This window comes from Phocoena sinus, chromosome 1 (genome assembly GCF_008692025.1).
Source record: "Phocoena sinus isolate mPhoSin1 chromosome 1, mPhoSin1.pri, whole genome shotgun sequence".
Taxonomy (NCBI): Eukaryota; Metazoa; Chordata; class Mammalia; order Artiodactyla; family Phocoenidae; genus Phocoena; species Phocoena sinus.
The window spans coordinates 110,259,094-110,277,079 of record NC_045763.1 but is presented as its reverse complement, the minus strand read 5'-3'; the positions used below and the strand labels follow the sequence as shown (position 1 = coordinate 110,277,079).

At 38.2% G+C, this 17,986-nt stretch overlaps 1 protein-coding gene and 1 non-coding gene across 6 annotated transcripts in view; one reads left to right on the top strand and one right to left on the bottom strand.

The window, feature by feature from the left end:
* The window catches only part of ARNT (aryl hydrocarbon receptor nuclear translocator), a 64,309-nt gene that overhangs the window by 1,055 nt on the left and 45,268 nt on the right, over positions 1-17,986 (top strand). The gene's annotated exons all lie outside the window — the stretch shown is intronic.
* Positions 13,534-13,606, bottom strand: TRNAR-CCU. Its single transcript has one exon. It is a non-coding gene; the product is annotated as a tRNA-Arg (tRNA).

Sequence of the window (17,986 nt, the reverse complement as noted above, 5' to 3'; positions counted from 1 at the left end):
CTAGTCCCAGTCCTCTTTCCAGTACATTACAGTTATTTCTCCCTAGGAAGTATTTCATTTAAGGGATCCTAGTTTACTTTGCTGACCTTGGCTATTCCCCAGAAATCCTTATCTTTGATAGCCTTAGAAAAGAAGTGAGAGGTGGGGGTGGATAACTTGAAAATATGGTAGTGGGAAGGATTCACTGCTGTTCCCTTGTTAAAACTTAAATTGGATTTTTTTTCATGTCTCTGAAAGGCAGTAGTATTTTACAGTACTCAGCTTTTGCTATTACAATTGAATCACTGAAATTTACTGTCTTTCCTACCATGTTTCTGGGAACAGACCTATTTAAAGAAGTTAATTTGTCACATGTCAATATCATATTTTTAAATCTTAAATATTTTAAGAGGAAAAGGAGATAAAGTTAATGGCTAAAATTGCATTGCAGGAAGTGCTGAGTGATGGAATAAAATCGGAAAGATGCTATTACTATGGCAGACCTGACCTTGAAGTAAAATAACCTGTTAACTAGGGAGTAAATAAACAAGATTTTAAACTGATAACACATTGCAAAATACTTATATAACCCTAGTCAAGTTGCAAAGCATTTCTCTTATTAAGAGGTGGCCTGGGTAAACAAGTTTAGTGCATAAGTCAGAAGTTTTTTTCCCAGCAGTGTGGGTGGGGTTGCTTTATTTTGTTTTGTTTTTTAAACAACAGTAACCAGAATGACAATCTCTTGACCACATTTTCATTAGCTGATCAATATCAACTTAAAACTGTAAGCAGAAAATAACATTCATTTGTGCAGAATCCTTGCTTATGATGAAACAGTTACTTTGTTTATTGCTCTTTGGCAGCCTGCTTCTGCAGTTTTTAGGGTTCTTTTTTTGCGGCCCTCTCACTGTTGTGGCCTTTCCCGTTGTGGAGCACAGGCTCAGCGGCCATGGCTCACGGGCCTAGCCGCTCCGCTCGGCATGTGGGACCTTACCGGACCAGGGCACGAACCCGTGTCCCCTGCATCTGCAGGCAGACTCTCAACCACTGCGCCACCAGGGAAGCCCTAGGGTTCTTTTTCGATGTTGGATAATTCTCCCATCTCTTACAAGTTACTGATCCCAAGTTCAACACATGATAATTAAATTAGAAAGTGCATTTTCTTCCTTCAATTCTCGTTTTGCCCCTTTGTATCAAAAGGAAGAGATCATAGCTGCATTGTGGAGTTTTGATAGCCTGTTCCTTTTGGGAAATGAGGACCATAAATGTAGGGACACAGGGTGGAAATGAACTGTGCTCAGAGAAAAGAAAGTAAATGGTTTTCAGGTCAGAATTCTTTGTTGCATGGTCAAACCTTTAATCCTTAGAGTCATTTTAGTGACTAGGGACATCAGACTGATTTCTTTGAGTTTTTTCTACTTTGTCATTTTGCTAGTTAAGTTTCCCTATGGTTCTTGTTTGTTCTGTCCTCACATATGTCTGCAAAGAATTTTGGTAATAATTATTTAACTCTTCTAAGCTTCATTTAAGTTAATCCTTAGTGTTAATAACAATACTTGATGATCATTTTAGTTGTATTTAGAGTTTGATTTAGAGACTGTTGGTGTCCCTTCAGGGTCTTGCAGGGGACCTGGTTCCTTTGCATTTTTCTCTATGTCTTAACATGGTGCTGGATCAAAAGAAGAGTAAGATATAGTTTATACTCCACAATCTAGGAGTTATGTTGAAGTAATAGCTCTAATGTGGTGGTGGCTTTTTTCTGCGTAATTGATAATTCTTCATATTCTATTATTTTTCACTAATTCTACTTACCAGTGGCAAGATAAGTGAGTGGGTAGGTGGTCCATGAAATCTTAGGCTATATCTTCCTTGTCTACATAATACTAAAAATTTTGAGAAACATTTAAAAAATTGCACGTGTGATTTGTAATGCATCGGCTAAGGCACTGTTTGGGAACAGATTAGTTATTTCATTTATAATTCAGTATTCAAACCAGAGATGTGAATGAATTTTTAGGAGTGCAGTTTTCTCCTTCCTTGATTCTGGTGTTCTCTTTCCCAGGGACCTCTTTTTGTGGTATTAGGTACCATTTATTGTGGGTAGAGAACGGGTAGAAGGCAAAGGAAGGAACACTTGTTTGGGTTTGTAAGGCTGACACTTAGGAAAACTTTTTTTTTCCACATAATTTTTACCTTCATAAATTATAGTTTTTAAAGCATCGATTAGCAGAATTCTTACCCATTACCTTTACTTAACCTTTTTCAGATACAGGAAAATAGGAATTTATGCAGTATAAAATTACGATGCCAAGATACTTTAAAAATTATATTCTATTGCAAAAACCTATTTCAAAAGTGTTTAAATATAGTTTACTAATTCAGCAATTGAAATACAATTAACATTTTTGAAAAAGAACCTTAATCCATATACTTTTTTTTTTTCCATATACTTTTTATGCTGTTCGAATTGTGGCACCAAACTGAATCTTTTCTGTTTTTTTAGAAATTAAGAAGTAGATACTTCTGCATTCTTGGAACTCTAGTTTTCTTGTTGTTTTGAAATAGTGGTCTCTCACTTTAGTTTTTTGCATTCCAGCCCTACTCTTCTACTCAAACAATCCACTAACAGATGAGAATATGTTGTTTCATGGATGTTTTGTGGAAGTCTTTTGTGGTTGTCTGCTATGGATGACTTTCTTCTAAGGCAGTAACAGTAGGGATTTCCACAGTACCAAGTGGTGGTTGATCTTCAAAAAACTAAATTGCAACACTCAAGGAAACTAAACACTTTTTCCTTGATTTTACTTAGGTTATGACATTTGGGGCATATTTAATTTCAAAACTAGTAAAATTTGAATCCTTAATTGTAGAAACTATCTTTGGAACCATCTTTTTTTTTCCCCCTTCAGGCTGTTTACAATATTTATTTTAAATGTTAATTCCCTGGCGGTATAGTCCTGTATAGAGGTGCAAGGGTGACATTTCTGTCAGTGCTATCCAGTGTCTCTGTGGTTGTATAGCTGATCTTATTTAGATGTAACAGTAAAGGAATACATTTAAAGCTCTTGTGATATGCAAGGCCTGAGCTCAGTGGAATCTATTTGGGCCCATCACCCACACCCAATGATAGGCCCTGCCTGTACAGCCATCTGTTTCTAAGAATGCTGCCTAATATGCCATGATGATTTCAATAAGTAGACATCAACGAATATTGGAGTTGGATTCAAGATAACTCCTATCACTTTACATGTAAGAAAACAAACCTAGAGAGAGGAACTGGCACATTTATTAAACATCTATTAAGTTCTTACTATATGCCAGGCTACACTTTCCTGTTTTGTTGGCTATTCTGTATGTTAGAAACCATCTCTTAGTTTCCAAATAAATTCTCTAAATTTGCATCTTTTCATCATTTCTTCGTTTTGTATTTGTCCCTTCACATTTTCTCTAGTTGAGTAGACAAACTAAGTTTATGACTTCAACAACTTAATTAGAATTTAAGTTCCATGAGAGTAGGACCTTTACCTCCCTTGTTCACCACAGCACCCTGCTGCTCCCAGGGGTGCCTAGTACGTAGGACTACAGTTCAGTAAATGTTTGTTGTATAAATGAATGTTGTAAAACCTGGCATTGGAGGTTCGTATCTTTATGCACTGTTAATATGAAAATACCTTTGAAAGGATAACACTAATTAAACCATTAACATCATGAATTAATTTATAATAGCTAACAATAATTATATGCCAGATATTGTTCTAAATATATTACCTCACTTAATATTCATATATTTATCTCATTTAATCTTTTTCTTTAAAAAAAGTTATTTATTTTTTTAATTTTAGCTGCGTCTGGTCTTAGTTGTGGCGCACAGACTCCAGAGCACACGGGCTCAATAGTTGTGGCATGTGGACTCTCTAGTTGTGGCGCAGAGGCTCAGTAGTTGTGGTGCACGGACTTAGTTGCCCTGTGGCATGTGGGATCTTAGTTGCCTGACCAGGGGTCGAACCTGGGTCCCCTGCATTGGAAGGCGGATTCTTAATCGTTGGACCACTAGGGAAGTCTCCTCATTTAATCTTTACAAGACTCCTATGAGGTATATATTAATATTCTTGTTTTCAGATGAGGAAACTAAGGCACAGAGTGAATAATTAGTTTGTCTGAAGTCACATAGCTAGTAGGGGGTAGAGACAGTTTTTTTTGGGGGGTGGGTAGAGACATTTTGATTGCTGGCAGTCCGTCTACACAAATTTTCTTTTATAGGAGTTTTTTTCTTTTTTTAAATTAAAATATAGTTGATGTACAATATTATATGTTTCAGGTGTACAACATAGTGACTCACAATTTTAAAGGTTATATTCCATTTATAGTTATTATTAAATATTGGCTGTATGCCCTTTGTTGTACTATAGATCCTTGTAGCTTATTTATTTTATATATAGTAGTTTGTAGCTCTTAATCCCCTACCCTTATCTTGTCTCTCCCCTCTTCCTTCTCCCTACTAGTAACCACTAATTTGTTTTCTATATCTGTGAGTCTGTTTCTTGTTTGTTACATTCAGGAGTATGTATTATTTTTTCGATTCCACATATAAGTGATATCATACATTGTTGTCTTTCTCTGTTTGACTTATTTCACTTAATACCCTCCAAGTCCATCCATGTTTTTGCAAATGGCAAAATTTCATTCTTTTTTATGGCTGAGTAGTATTCCGTTGTATATATGTACTACATCTTCTTTACCCATTTGTCTGTTGATGGACACTTAGGTTGCTTCCATATCTTGGCAATTGTAAATAATGCTGCTATGAACATTGGAGTACAAGTATCTTTTGAATTAGTGTTTTGTTTTGGGTTTTTTTTGGATAAATTCCCCCGAGTGGGATTGCTGGGTCATATGGTACTTTAATTTTTAGTCTTTTTTGGGAAACCTCCATACTGTTTTGCACAGTGGCTACGCCATTTTACATTTCCACTAACAGTGTCTGAGGGTTCCTATTTTTCCACATCCTCACCAACATTTATTATTTGTGGTCTTTAGACCGTATTCTTTTTTTTTTTTGCGATACGCAGGCCTGTCACTGTTGTGGCCTTTCCCGTTGCAGAGCGCAGGCTCAGCAGCCATGGCTCACGGGCCCAGCCGCTCCACGGCATGTGGGATCCTCCCGGACCGGGGCTCAAGCCCGTGTCCCCTGCATCGGCAGGCGGACTCTCAACCACTGCGCCACCAGGGAAGCCCTAGACAGTATTCTTAATTACTAAGTTATAAGACTTTCTCCATTGTGACTTAAAGTCACTTCCTACAGAAATGTGGCACAATGGATACTTTTTGAGGAGGAGGAGGGTGGGGTATTGTCTTTTTTAGTAGATGAAGAAGGTGAAATACCACGTCCGACAGCCAGGATGGCACAGTTGCTTGGATGGAGAAGTGAGTGCAAGGTGCTGAAAAAGTTGCTGGAAGAGTGTTGCAGTTCCTAAAATCTTTTCTGTAACTTCTTGTATTCTTTCTTCATAGTTGTTTTTCACCTCTTTAAATAACTTTTACTGGAATCCTTAACTCTTACTGGAATCCTTCTCCTAGTTCTTCATACCCCACAATTGTCCCTTTTTGATCAACTTCTTGAATTTGGCTTCAGAGACACTGCATTTCTTGTTCTTTCTCACTGACTCTTCCTTCTTTGTTCCTTAGGCCTGCTCATTTTCTTTTTCTTGTTCATTATGCTTCTCCTTTTCTAGTCTCACTCCTGGGACTGGAACTCTTAATTGATTAATTAATTAGTAAGCCAGTCAACTTCCTTCATTTCTATTTGCCCACCTACCTGCCTCAATTAAACATTTATTTGGTAACTACTGTATCTCCTTCCCTCATTTATCTTTTATATATTGAAGACTCTCTAAAATTTTTATTCTGTCTTCTCATATAAGCTTCTTTTCCTGTATTTTCATCTATTTAAAAAAAACTTTATTTGAATAACTGTAACGTTATTTACATATATATATAGTCACCAGTATTTCCTTCAGATCTGCTGACCTTCCTAACTTTTCTGTATCTTTTGTGACTATTGCAGTTTTTCCAGTTCCCCAGGTTAAGCAATTAGATGTATTTGGATTCTTTTATGTATTTATCTGATTTGTTATCACATCTTCGTTTTTTTTGCATTTAAAAAAAGCATTTTTAAACATAAAAGGATATTAAAACATATAAAACATTTTAACCATATAAAATATATACCCAAAATAGATGTATTTATTAATTTTTTAAAATTGGATTATAGTTGCTTTACAATGTTGTGTTAGTTTCTGCTGTACAGCAAAGTGTATCAGTTATACATATATGTATATCTACTCTTTTTTAGATTCTTTTCCCATATAAGTCATTACAGAGTATTGAGTATAGTTCCCTGTGCTATATAAGTAGGTTCTTAATTAGTTATCTGTTTTATATATAGTAGTGTGTATATGTCAATCCAAATCTCCCAAATTATCCCTCTCCCCCTTTCCCCCTTGGCAACCATAAGTTTGTTTTCTACATCTGTGATTCTTAAAATAGATTTATTTAAACATATATATGTTAAAAACTATTTTAATAAAAATTACCCATGCATATATTTAATGACTTAGTGTTACATGATTTGTTATAAAAACAGCAGTCCTCTACCCCTTCTCTCAGCTTCTTCTCCCCAATGACATCCATTTTTATTTCTTTTTTTTTTTTTTTTTTTTTTTTTTTTATGCGTTACGCGGGCCTCTCACTGTTGTGGCCCCTCCCGCTGCGGAGGACAGGCTCCGGACGCGCAGGCTCAGCGGCCATGGCCCACGGGCCCAGCCGCTCCGCGGCACGTGGGATCCTCCCAGACCGGGGCACGAACCCGTGTCCCCTGCATCGGCAGGCGGACTCTCAACCACTGCGCCACCAGGGAAGCCCCATTTTTATTTCTTTTAACCAGACTTTTAACTTTTGATTAAATAAAATGTCCCAGAAGTAAAAGGCAAGAGTTTTCAAATTGAAGGAGCCAGAACAATGAATGAAAAACTCACCCACTCAAGGCACATTATTATGAAATTTCAGCATCAGATACAAAGAGTATCCTATAAGCTCCAGAGAGAAGAAAATTGGTCAGTTAAAAATAAGAAGGGGGCTTCCCTGGTGGCGCAGTGGTTGAGAGTCCGCCTGCCGATGCAGGGGACACGGGTTCGTGCCCCGGTCCGGGAAGATCCCACATGCCGCAGAGCTGCTGGGCCCGTGAGCCATGGCCGCTGAGCCTGCGCGTCCGGAGCCTGTGCTCCGCAGCGGGAGAGGCCACAACAGTGAGAGGCCCGCGTACCGCAAAAAAAATAAATAAATAAGGAATCAGATTAGTTTTGCTTCTCAGTAGTCACACTGGAAGATAGATGACAATGGAGCAATGCCTTCAAAAATCTGAGGGAAAGTAATCTCCAACTTAGAATTCCATACCTAGGCAAACTATCAGTTGGTGAAGTGGAAGAAAGATATTTTCACATACCCAAGGTCTCCCTTATACTCTTTCTCAGGAACTTACTAGGGGATGAGATTTACCAATAGGCGAGAGTAAACCAAGAAAGAGGAAACATGGAATACGGGAAAGAAGCAGTAGAACAGGATACGTCCATTTTGCATACATTGCTGTTAGTTTCCCTGTTTTCAGTATTGTAACCTCACTTTCAAATTTGTCTGGTGTTCCCCAGTCCAGAGGACCTCTGGTTTACGCTCTTCAGAGAATAAATCAGTTTTTTGACTGGGTGGTGGAGGGGCATTTTCCCTGCTGGAAGGGACAGGGAGAGGATCTGGGAATCCACCTGCTGCTTAAAAACAGATATCAAACTAATCCTTTTTATTTTAGCTTTCATTTGCCCTGCCTTCTACACTCCCACCTCATTTTTGATTAGTCTAGTTTCCCTGCTTCTATTCAAATCTGTCAAATTAATCTTTTAATTTACATTTTCTTCTTGTCACTCTGACTTAATATATTTTGTCTTTCAGTTGCTTATTGAATCAGATTTAAGATTTCATCTTGGCATTCAAGGCCTTCTTACAGTTGGCTAGCATTTGACATCTTATATTTTCTCCTGAATACAGACTCTATGCTCTTTATAGGCCTGTTTCCCTACACCTCCTCACAGCTATGTTCATACCTCCCTTTATGATTTGCTCATGTTCTTTTGTCTATGTGGAATGTCTTTTTCCTCTTCTTTAGTTTTTCTGAGGTCCAGCTTGACCAACTTTTCTGAAACTTCCTGGCTGGCTGGCTGGCTGGCTGGCTGGTAGCTTTATTTCCTTTAGTTTTTCCTTCCTGTTGAGTACCTTCTCTGTGCTAGGGAGTGTGTCAGACCTTAATTTAAACCATCTCAATCATCTTTTTTTTCTCTAAATTTCTCTATCCTTTAGATCCCATAAAAACCTATTATTGAAAGTATGGAATTTATTTTTTATGGGAAAATTTTGTTTTTTCTTAGGAAAGTTACATATATTAGCTATTTAAAATTTAACTGGAAAAAGTTAATAGTAATAACATATAAAGTAAACTCAGTTTTACTAATGATAGAGAAATCCACATCAAACCAACAATGATAATCATTTTGTACCTGGAAAATTCGTAAAAATTTGAAGATTGCTAAGGTCCAGTGCTGTTGGAGGTATGGATAATTTGATACCATTGGTGAGGTTCTTAATTGGTATGACCTTCTTGGAGGGTAATGGGCAGTTTTAAATATGCTCCTTTAGATCCAGCGAGTCATTTTTAGAAATTTTTTAGTTGTAGGTAATACTGGCATCTTTGCTTAAAGATATACAAGGATATTCATTGAAACATTATTTATGATAATGATAGTTTGAATGTCATAAATGTGTACGTTTGTACTATGAAATACTGTATAACTTAAAAAGAATGAGCTAACAGTATTTATTGACATGATATACCTTCCAAGATACATTGTTCATTGGAAAAAAATAAAAGTTTCAGAATAAATATAATATGGTCCCTCTCCTTTGTTATATAAAAATTGCTAAAACCCTGTAATATATGGTGTATAGAAAAAGGTCTGGAAGGATTCATATCAGAATGTTAACAGCAGTTTCCCATGGGGGAAGCTGGGGTATATGTGTGGAGGATTTTACTTTTGACTGCTTCCGTATTGAGTATTTTTAGAGACGTCTACATCTGAGTTTCTGTATATCCATATTTTAATATATTACTTTTGTAATGTAAAAATTAGTAATGGCAAAACCAGTTAACAAATTGGTGTTCGATATATTTTTACAAAGCTACTATTTAAGGCGTACTTTACAATGTGTCAGGCACTATTCACATGCAGTATCTAATTTAATCTTCCCCAAAGGTAGGTACTGTTATTAGCTACATTTTACAGGTAAGCCCTGAGAGATTAAATAATTTGCCCAAGGTCATACGTAGTAAGTGGTAACCCTAGGATTGGAATCTAGATTTATCTCACTTTAGAGTTTGAGCTGTGTTCTCTCAGATATTCAACGCATGCCACACACGTAGACACATGCACATAAATTTTCTTTTTAAAAAATTGGGATCACGCATTTTCTGATTGTAAAAGTAATATATGTTTAATGTAAAAGAGAAAACGAAATGGATATGTAGAAAATCAAATATAGGAGTCTCTAAATGCCGTCCCATAGATAACGACTGTTAATAGTTTATGGTGTAACATTTGCTCACTCCATTCTAGCCATGATGTCATCCACACCATTTCTAGAACTGAGGCATGCTCTCACCTCTGGGTCTTTGCACTCTGCCTGGAATGCCTTTTTCCCAGATACCTGCATGGTTTGTTCCTTTACCTCCTTCTGACCTTTCCTTAAATGTTAACCTTTTCAGCGAGGTCTTCCCTCAGCATCTAAAATTGCTGGAACCTTTATGTATTTCTGAGTTGACTCCCCTAGTTTATTTTTCTCCACATTTATCACTATATAACATATCGTTAGGTCAAACCAAATGAAATGACTATCCATTTTTTACCTATAAAATGTCAGTTTCGGGCTTCCCTGGTGGCGCAGTGGTTGAGAGTCCGCCTGCTGATGCAGGGGACATGGGTTCGTGCCCCGGTCCGGGAGGATCCCACATGCTGCGGAGCGGCTGGGCCCATGAGCCATGGCCGCTGAGCCTGCATGTCCGGAGCCTGTGCTCCGCAACGGGAGAGGCCACAGCAGTGAGAGGCCCGCGTACCGCAATAAATAAATAAATAAATAAATAAATAAATAAAATGCCAGTTTCATATTATCAACCCATTTTATATTTTAATCATTTCTCAATTTATCTTTCTCTTCTACTAACATGTAAAAAAAAGTTAGGATTTTTGTCTCTTTTATTTATTGTTCTATCTCTAGGGCCTGCAACAATGCCTGGCATATAATAGGCATGCACTAAATAGAAATGAATTCTTCCAGGCTTTTGTTATGCATATAAACTTTATAAAGGATTATATTATATATAATTTTCTGTAGCTTATTTTCCATAATATATGGTGAATAACTTTCCATTTCAATGATATAGATCCACCTCAAAAATTTTTTTATATATTGAAATTTTTTTATTGTGGCAAAATACACATAAAATTTGTCTTTTTAACTTTTTAAAAATTTATTAACAATTTAAAAACAATTTTTATTTTATTTATTTCTTTTTGGCTGTGTTGGGTCTTCGTGCTGCACACAGGCTTTCTCTAGTTGCGGCAAGTGGGGGCCACTCTTTGTTGTGGTGTGCGGGCCATCCATCACGGTGGCCTCTCCTGTTGTGGAGCCCGGGCTCTAGGCACACGGGCTCAGTAGTTGTGGCTCACGGGCTCTCGAGCGCAAGCTCAGTAGTTGTGGCGCACGGGCTTAGTTGCTCTGCGGCATGTGGGATCCTTCTGGACCAGGGAACAAACCCGTGTCTACTGCATTGTCAGGCAGACTCCTATCCACTGTGCCACCAGGGAAGCCCCTAAAATTTATTTTTAATTGAAGTATAGCTGAATTACAATGTTGTGTTAATTACTGATGTACAGCAAAATGACTCAGTTATACCATTATATGTACATTATTTTTCATATTCTTTTTAACTATTTTTAAGTGTACAGGTCAGTGGCATTAGTATAGTCACATTGTTATGCAGCTGTCACCACCATCCACTTCCAGAACTTTTTCATCTTGCAAAATTAAAACTCTGTACTTATTAAACAATTACTTCCTGTTCCCCAGTCCCTCCGGCCCACGCCGCCATTCTACACTCTATGAATCTGACTATTCTAGGTACCTTATATAAGTGGAATCCTGTAGTATTTGTCTTTTTGTGACTGGATTATTTCACTTAGCATAATATTTTCAAGGTTCATCCATGTTGTAGCATGTTGCAGAATTTCCTTCTTTTTAAAGGCTGAATAGTATTCCATTGGATGTATATGCTATGTATTTAAAGATCCATTCATCTTGATCAACACTGGGTTGCTTCTTCCTCTTGGCTATTGTGACTAATGCTGCTTTGAACCTGGGTGTTGTACAAGTGTCTCTTCAAGACCCTACTTTCAAATTTCTGTTCTTTTTAGTATATGCCCAGAAGTGGAATTGCTGGATTATATATTCATTGTAGTTTTAGTTTTTTGAGGAATTTCCATACTATTCTCAATAGTGGCTGCCACTTTTACATTCCTACCAAAAGTGTACAAGAGTTTCAATTCCCTCACGTCCTTGTTAACACATATTATTATTTTTTTTATTTTTCATGGTGTCCATCCTAATGGGTGTGAGGTGATATCTCAGTGTAGTTTTGATTTGCATTTCTCTAATGATTAGTGATGTTAGGCACCTTTTCATGTGCTTATTGGCCATTTGTATATTTTCTTTGGAGAAACATATGTTCAAGTCCTTTGTCCATTTTTTAATTAGGTTGTCTTTTTTTGTTGTTGTTGAGTCATAGGAGTTCTTTATGTATTCTGGATTTTAATCTCATCACACATATGGATCACAACTGTTTTCTCCCATTCTGTGGGTTGCCTTTTTACTCTGTTGATACAGTGTTCTTTGATGCACAAAATTTCTAATTTTGATGAAGTCCAATTTATCTATTTTTTTACTTTTGTTGCTTGTGCTTTTGATATATCCAAGAAATTGCCACATCCAGTGTCATGAAGCTTTTTCCCTGTTTTCTTCTATGAGTTGCATACTTTTCACTCTTACATTTAGATCTTTGATCCACTTTGAGTTAATTTTTGTATATGAGGTAATGTAAGGAAGGATACAACTTCATTTTTTTTAACATGCAGGTATCCAGTTTTCCCAGCACCATTTGTTGAAAAGATTATCCTTTCCCCATTGAACGGTTGTGACACTCTTGTTGAAAATCGTTTGACCGTATATGTGAGGTTTTATTTCTGGGCTCTGTATTCTATTTTGTTGGTCTATGTGTCTGTCTTTATGCCAGTGTCACACTATTTTGATTACTGTAGCTTTGTGATGCATTAACATTTTAATGGTGAGTATTTGAGTACTCTCTTTATCCAGTATTAAAGGCAGTTATAATGCTTGGGCATGTAACAAAAGACATGCATAAAAGAGTTTTTGTATTTTGAGTTTAGATGCAGTTTATTATAAATATAATTTGGAGGTAGGTTTTAGGAATAATAAGTAAAATATGAAAAAACACACCCAGGACTTCCCTGGTGGCACAGTGGTTGGGAGTCTGCCTGCCGGTGCAGGGTACATGGGTTCGATCCCAGGCCTGGGAGGATCCCACATGCTGCAGAGCAGCTGGGCCTGTGTGCCACAACTGCTGAGCCTGCGCTCTAGAGCCTGAGAGCCACAACTACTGAGCCCTTGCCCCTAGAGCCGGTGCTCTGCTGCGGGAGAGGCCACAGCAATGAGAGGCCCGTGCACCACAGGGAAGAGTGGTCCCCGCTGCCCACAACTGGAGAGGGCCCGCGTGTAGCAGCAAAGACACAACGCAGCCAAAAATAAAAATGAGTAAATAGGCCTTCCTTGGTGGTGCAGTGGTTGAGAGTCTGCCTGCTGGTGCAGGGGACACGGGTTCGTGCCCCGGTCCAGGAAGATCCCACATGCCGCGGAGCGGCTGGGCCCGTGAGCCATGGCTGCTGAGCCTGCGCGTCCAGAGCCTGTGCTCCGCAACGGGAGAGGCCACAACAGTGAGAGGCCCGCGTGCCGCAAAAAAAAAAAAAAAAAAAAGAGTAAATAAATAGGTTTATGAAAAAAAGAAAACACATCCAAAGTGGTTCATATTTTATACAAGGTAGAAATATGATGAATTATTGTTACCAACATTTCTTTTTGAACATTTCATTATCTGTTCAACTTTTAATGCTTCCTTTATCATTTCTGTTTTCCTCATTCATGTTTTCAATGACTTAGTTTTATATTATTTCTTCTATTTCAGGAAAGGAAGTCACATTTAGTTAAAAATTATTTATTTATTTATTTGGGTGTGCTGGGTCTTAGTTGCAGCACGCGGGATCTTCATTGCCGCGTGCAGGATCTTTTTTGCAGCATGCGGGATCTTTAGGTGCAGGATGCGGGATGTAGTTCCCTGACCAGGGATCGGACCTGGGCTCCCTGCATTAGGAGTGCAGAGTCTTAACCACTCGACCATGAGGGAAGTCCCGAGAAGTACCTTTTCTATAAATTTGGGAGACTGTGTTGAATGACTAAAATATTTACTATTTTTCTGTAATTTCTGTCAAGTTATGATTTTAATAGAAGGTGCTTTTGTTCAGTGCACTAAGAATACTCCTTAACTGTGCTACACTTAACATCCCACTAAGTTCCTCTTCCATTTAAAAGGAGCTAACCTTAGTAAGTTAAATCCAGAGTATGTTAAAAGAATCATACATCATTATTATATTAGGTCCTCAGGCCTGTAGTGACAAATTACCACAAACTAGAGGGCTTAAAACAACAGAAATTTATTCTTTTGCAGCTCTGGAGACTCAGCGTCCGAAATGAAGATATTGGCTGGTTAGGTTCCCTCTTTTCTAGCTTGTAGACACATCACTGCAGTCTCTGTATCCAAATGTCTGTCTCATTAAGTTTATAAAAACAGCAGTCATTGGATTTAGAGCCCATCCTAATTCAATATGATCTCCGTCTTCACTAATTATATCTTCAGAGACCCTATTTCCAAGTAAGGTCACATTCTGCGTCTCTGTGGACATGCATTTTTACACTCTTCAGCCCACTACAGTTTATTGAGCAAGATTTATTCCAGGAACTCAAGGATTGGTCACCCTGAGAAAACCTATATACTTGGGTCGTTAACAAACTAAAGGGGGAAAAATGCTTGTATCAATAAATGCTTTATAAAAACATTTGTTTCTGATTTTTAAAAATCCATTCCTGATTTAAAGAAAGACAGACTATTAAATCAGAATATGGGAATTCCTGGGCGGTCCAGTGGTTAAGACTTGGTGCTTTGCTGTCACTGCCGTGGGCCTGGGTTCAATCCCTGGTCAGGGAACTGAGATCCCACGAGCTGCATGGCATGGCCAAAAAAAAAAAGTGAGTTAGTAAAGAGATTCTTAACCTTTTGTATCACATGGACCCCCTATGACTGGTGACATCTGTTGAACGCTTCTTCAACCTCATTGGGTCATTGTGGGAATAAATGAGAGGCACACAAGTTGCCCAGCACAGTGCCTGGCACACAGTGAAGACATAGAAAAAAATTAGTCATTATTATCACTGATTATCCATGCACTCACTGTAAAGCCAAGGAGTAACACTTTTGCTTCAAGGCTTCAAAAGTTCTTATCACACTTTTTGTGTTGCATCCATTCCTAAATAAAAACCTCCTCTGGTCTGGGCCAAGTTGGAGACCCTGGTGAGGGGCAGAAAGACTTGCACATGGGAGGAAACTCTGGTGAGCTGGTGGGGCAGGTCCCTAGGCCCCCAGATCACCCTGGCGTGCAGCTTGCTCTCCCTGTTGAACCCATAGAATGTTGTTCAGAGTGTAAATAACACTACATAGTATTTTGAAAAATCAATTCTATTAAAAATATAGCTATCAGAATATAAAAAATTACAAATTTGTAATACAAAAATTAATGTTTCTTCTTTATTAACACAATAAATAAGATGTAGTGACAAGTCTAATAATTGCCATATTCTCAAAGTAGTATTGAATGTAACAGTAATTCTAGATATCTGGAATAACTGTCATGTGATATCTGATTTTATTGATGACAAAATCACAGATACTGCTAAAACTACTGTGTTATACTGTACTTTCATGATTGAAGGAAATGCTAAATTTCAGCTAGAGATTAATGAAAGTAAAGAAAGAAAATTGTTCTTCATCCAAGTTTACCAGTGGATTTTATCCATTGACACACAGATTAAGAACCCTTGCAATAATGCAGTAAGAGAAGGAAACTAAATACTAGTGTAGGGCTTCCCTGGTGGTGCAGTGGTTGAGAGTCCGCTTGATGATGCAGGGGACATGGGTTCGTGCCCCGTTCCGGGAAGATCCCAGATGCCGCGGAGCGGCTGGGCCCGTGAGCCATGGCCGCTGAGCCTGCGCGTCTGGAGCCTGTGCTCCGCAACGGGAGAGGCCACAACAGTGAGAGGCCCGCATATCGCAAAACAAACAAACAAACTAGTGTAAATATTGAGTAAAGAAAGGTAAAATAATCATTCCTTGCAGATAATGTGATTGTATATTAAGAAAGTCCAATAGGGACTTCCCTGGTGGCACAGTGGTTAAGAATCCACCTGCCAGTGCAGGGAACACGGGTTCGAGCCCTGGTCTGGGAAGATCCCACATGCCGCGGAGCAACTAAGCCTGTGTAACCACAACTACTGAGCCTGTGCTCTAGAGCCTGCGAGCCACAACTACTGAGCCCATGTGCCACAACTACTGAAGCCTGCACGCCTAGAGCCGGTGCTCCGCAACAAGAGAAGCCACCACAATGAGAAGCCCACACACCGCAATGAAGAGTAGCTCCTGCTCGACACAACTAGAGAAAGCCCGTGTGCAACGAAGACCCAACGCAGCCAAAAATAAATAAATAAATTTAAAAGTCCAATAAACTAAATGCTTTTAGATAAGGTAATTTAGTACAGTTATTTGAGTACAATATAAACACACTGAAGTCAATAGCTTTCTCTTATTCTAGCAATAACCAGTTAGAAGTTGAAATGGCAAAGATTTCATTCACAATAGTATTAAGAGCTCTAAAATACCTAAAAATAATAAGAAAGATGTAAGACTTATGTGAAGAAAACTGTAAAATTTTATTAAAGGACATTAGGAAATGTCTGAATAATATTCCTGGATGATGAAGTGCAATATCGTGCTACTGGCCCCTCAAAATTATTATATAAATTTAATGTTATTGAATTAACCTCAAGCGTGTTTTTGTTGTTAGAACTTTATATAGATTTTAAATTCAAAAGGAGGATGAAGTATATGACATTAAAAGGTTTTTAAAACCTTTAAATTAAACTTTTTCTTTTGAGATGATTTTATATTCATATTCAGTTATGAGAAATAATACAGAGATCCCCTACCCTTAGCCCAGTTTCCCCCAGTGTTTGTACCTTGCAAAACTATAGTGTAATATGACCAGGATATTGACATTGGTACAGTCAAGATACAGAATATTTCTATCATCGCAAGGGTCCCTTGTGGTGCCCTTTTAAAGCAACACCCACTTTCCTCATACTTACACCCTCTCCTTAATCCCCAGCAGCTACTAACCTGTTGCCTATTTCTATAATTTTGTTATTTCAAGAATGTTCTATAAATGGAATTGTACAGTGTGTAGCCTTTTGCAGTCGGCTTTTTTCATTCACCATGATACTCTGGAGATTCATCCAGGTGGTTGTGTGTATCAGTAGTTCACTTCTTTTTGTTGATGAGTAGGGGTATATATATCAGTTTAACCATTTACTTTTGGAAGGACATCTGGAGTTTTTCTCCAGTTTTTGGCTATTAAAAATAAAAGTGCTCTAAATATTTATGTACAGGTTTTTGTATAAATGTAAGTCTTCATTTTTCTGGGATATATACCCACAAGTGCAGGGCTGGATTGTATGTTAATTGCATGTTTAGTTTTTAAAGAAACTCCCATACTGTTTCCTGAAGTGACTGCACTATATTATATTCTCACCAGCAATGTGTAAGTGATCTTTTTCTCTATCCTTCCTAGCATTTGGTATTTATTATTATTATTTTTTAGCCATTATGATAGGTATGTAGTGCATCTTATTGTGGCTTTAATTTGCATTTCCCTCTTGGCTAATGACGTTGAACATCTTTTCAAATGCTTATTTACCATTTGTGTATCTTTGGAAAAATGTCTGTTCAAGACTGTTTGCTTTTTTACCGGAGTTTTGAGAGTTCTTTTTATATTCTAGATAGAAGTCCTTTATCCTTTGTTGCAATTTTTTTCCCACTTTGTAACTTGTCTTTTGATCCTCTCACAGTCTTTCACAGAGCAAAAGTTTTTCATTTCAGTGATGTCCAATTTACCAGTTTTTCCTTTCGTGGATCATGCTTATGGTACCAAGTCTGAGAACTCTTTGACTAGCCCCTAGATCCTGCAGATTTTGTCCTTTTTTTTTTAAATTTTATTTATTTATTTTTGGCTGCGTTGGGTCTTCATTGCTGCATGTGGGCTTTCTCTAGTTCTGGCGAGCGGGGGCTACTCTTCGTTGCCATGCGCGGGCTTCTTATGCGGTGGTTTCTCGTTGCAGAGCACAGGCTCTAGGTGCACAGGCTTCAGTAGTTGTGGCACGTGGACTCAGTAGTTGTGGCTCATGGGCTCTAGAGCGCAGGCTCAGTAGTTGTGGCACACGGGCTTAATTGCTCTGCGCCATGTGGGATCTTCCCAGACCAGGGATCGAACCCGTGTTCCCTGCACTGGCAGGCGGATTCTTAACCACTGCGCCACCAGGGAAGTCCGACTCCTGTGTTTTTTTCTAAAAGTTACATAGTTTTACACTTTACGTATAAGTCCATGATCCATTTTGATTAATT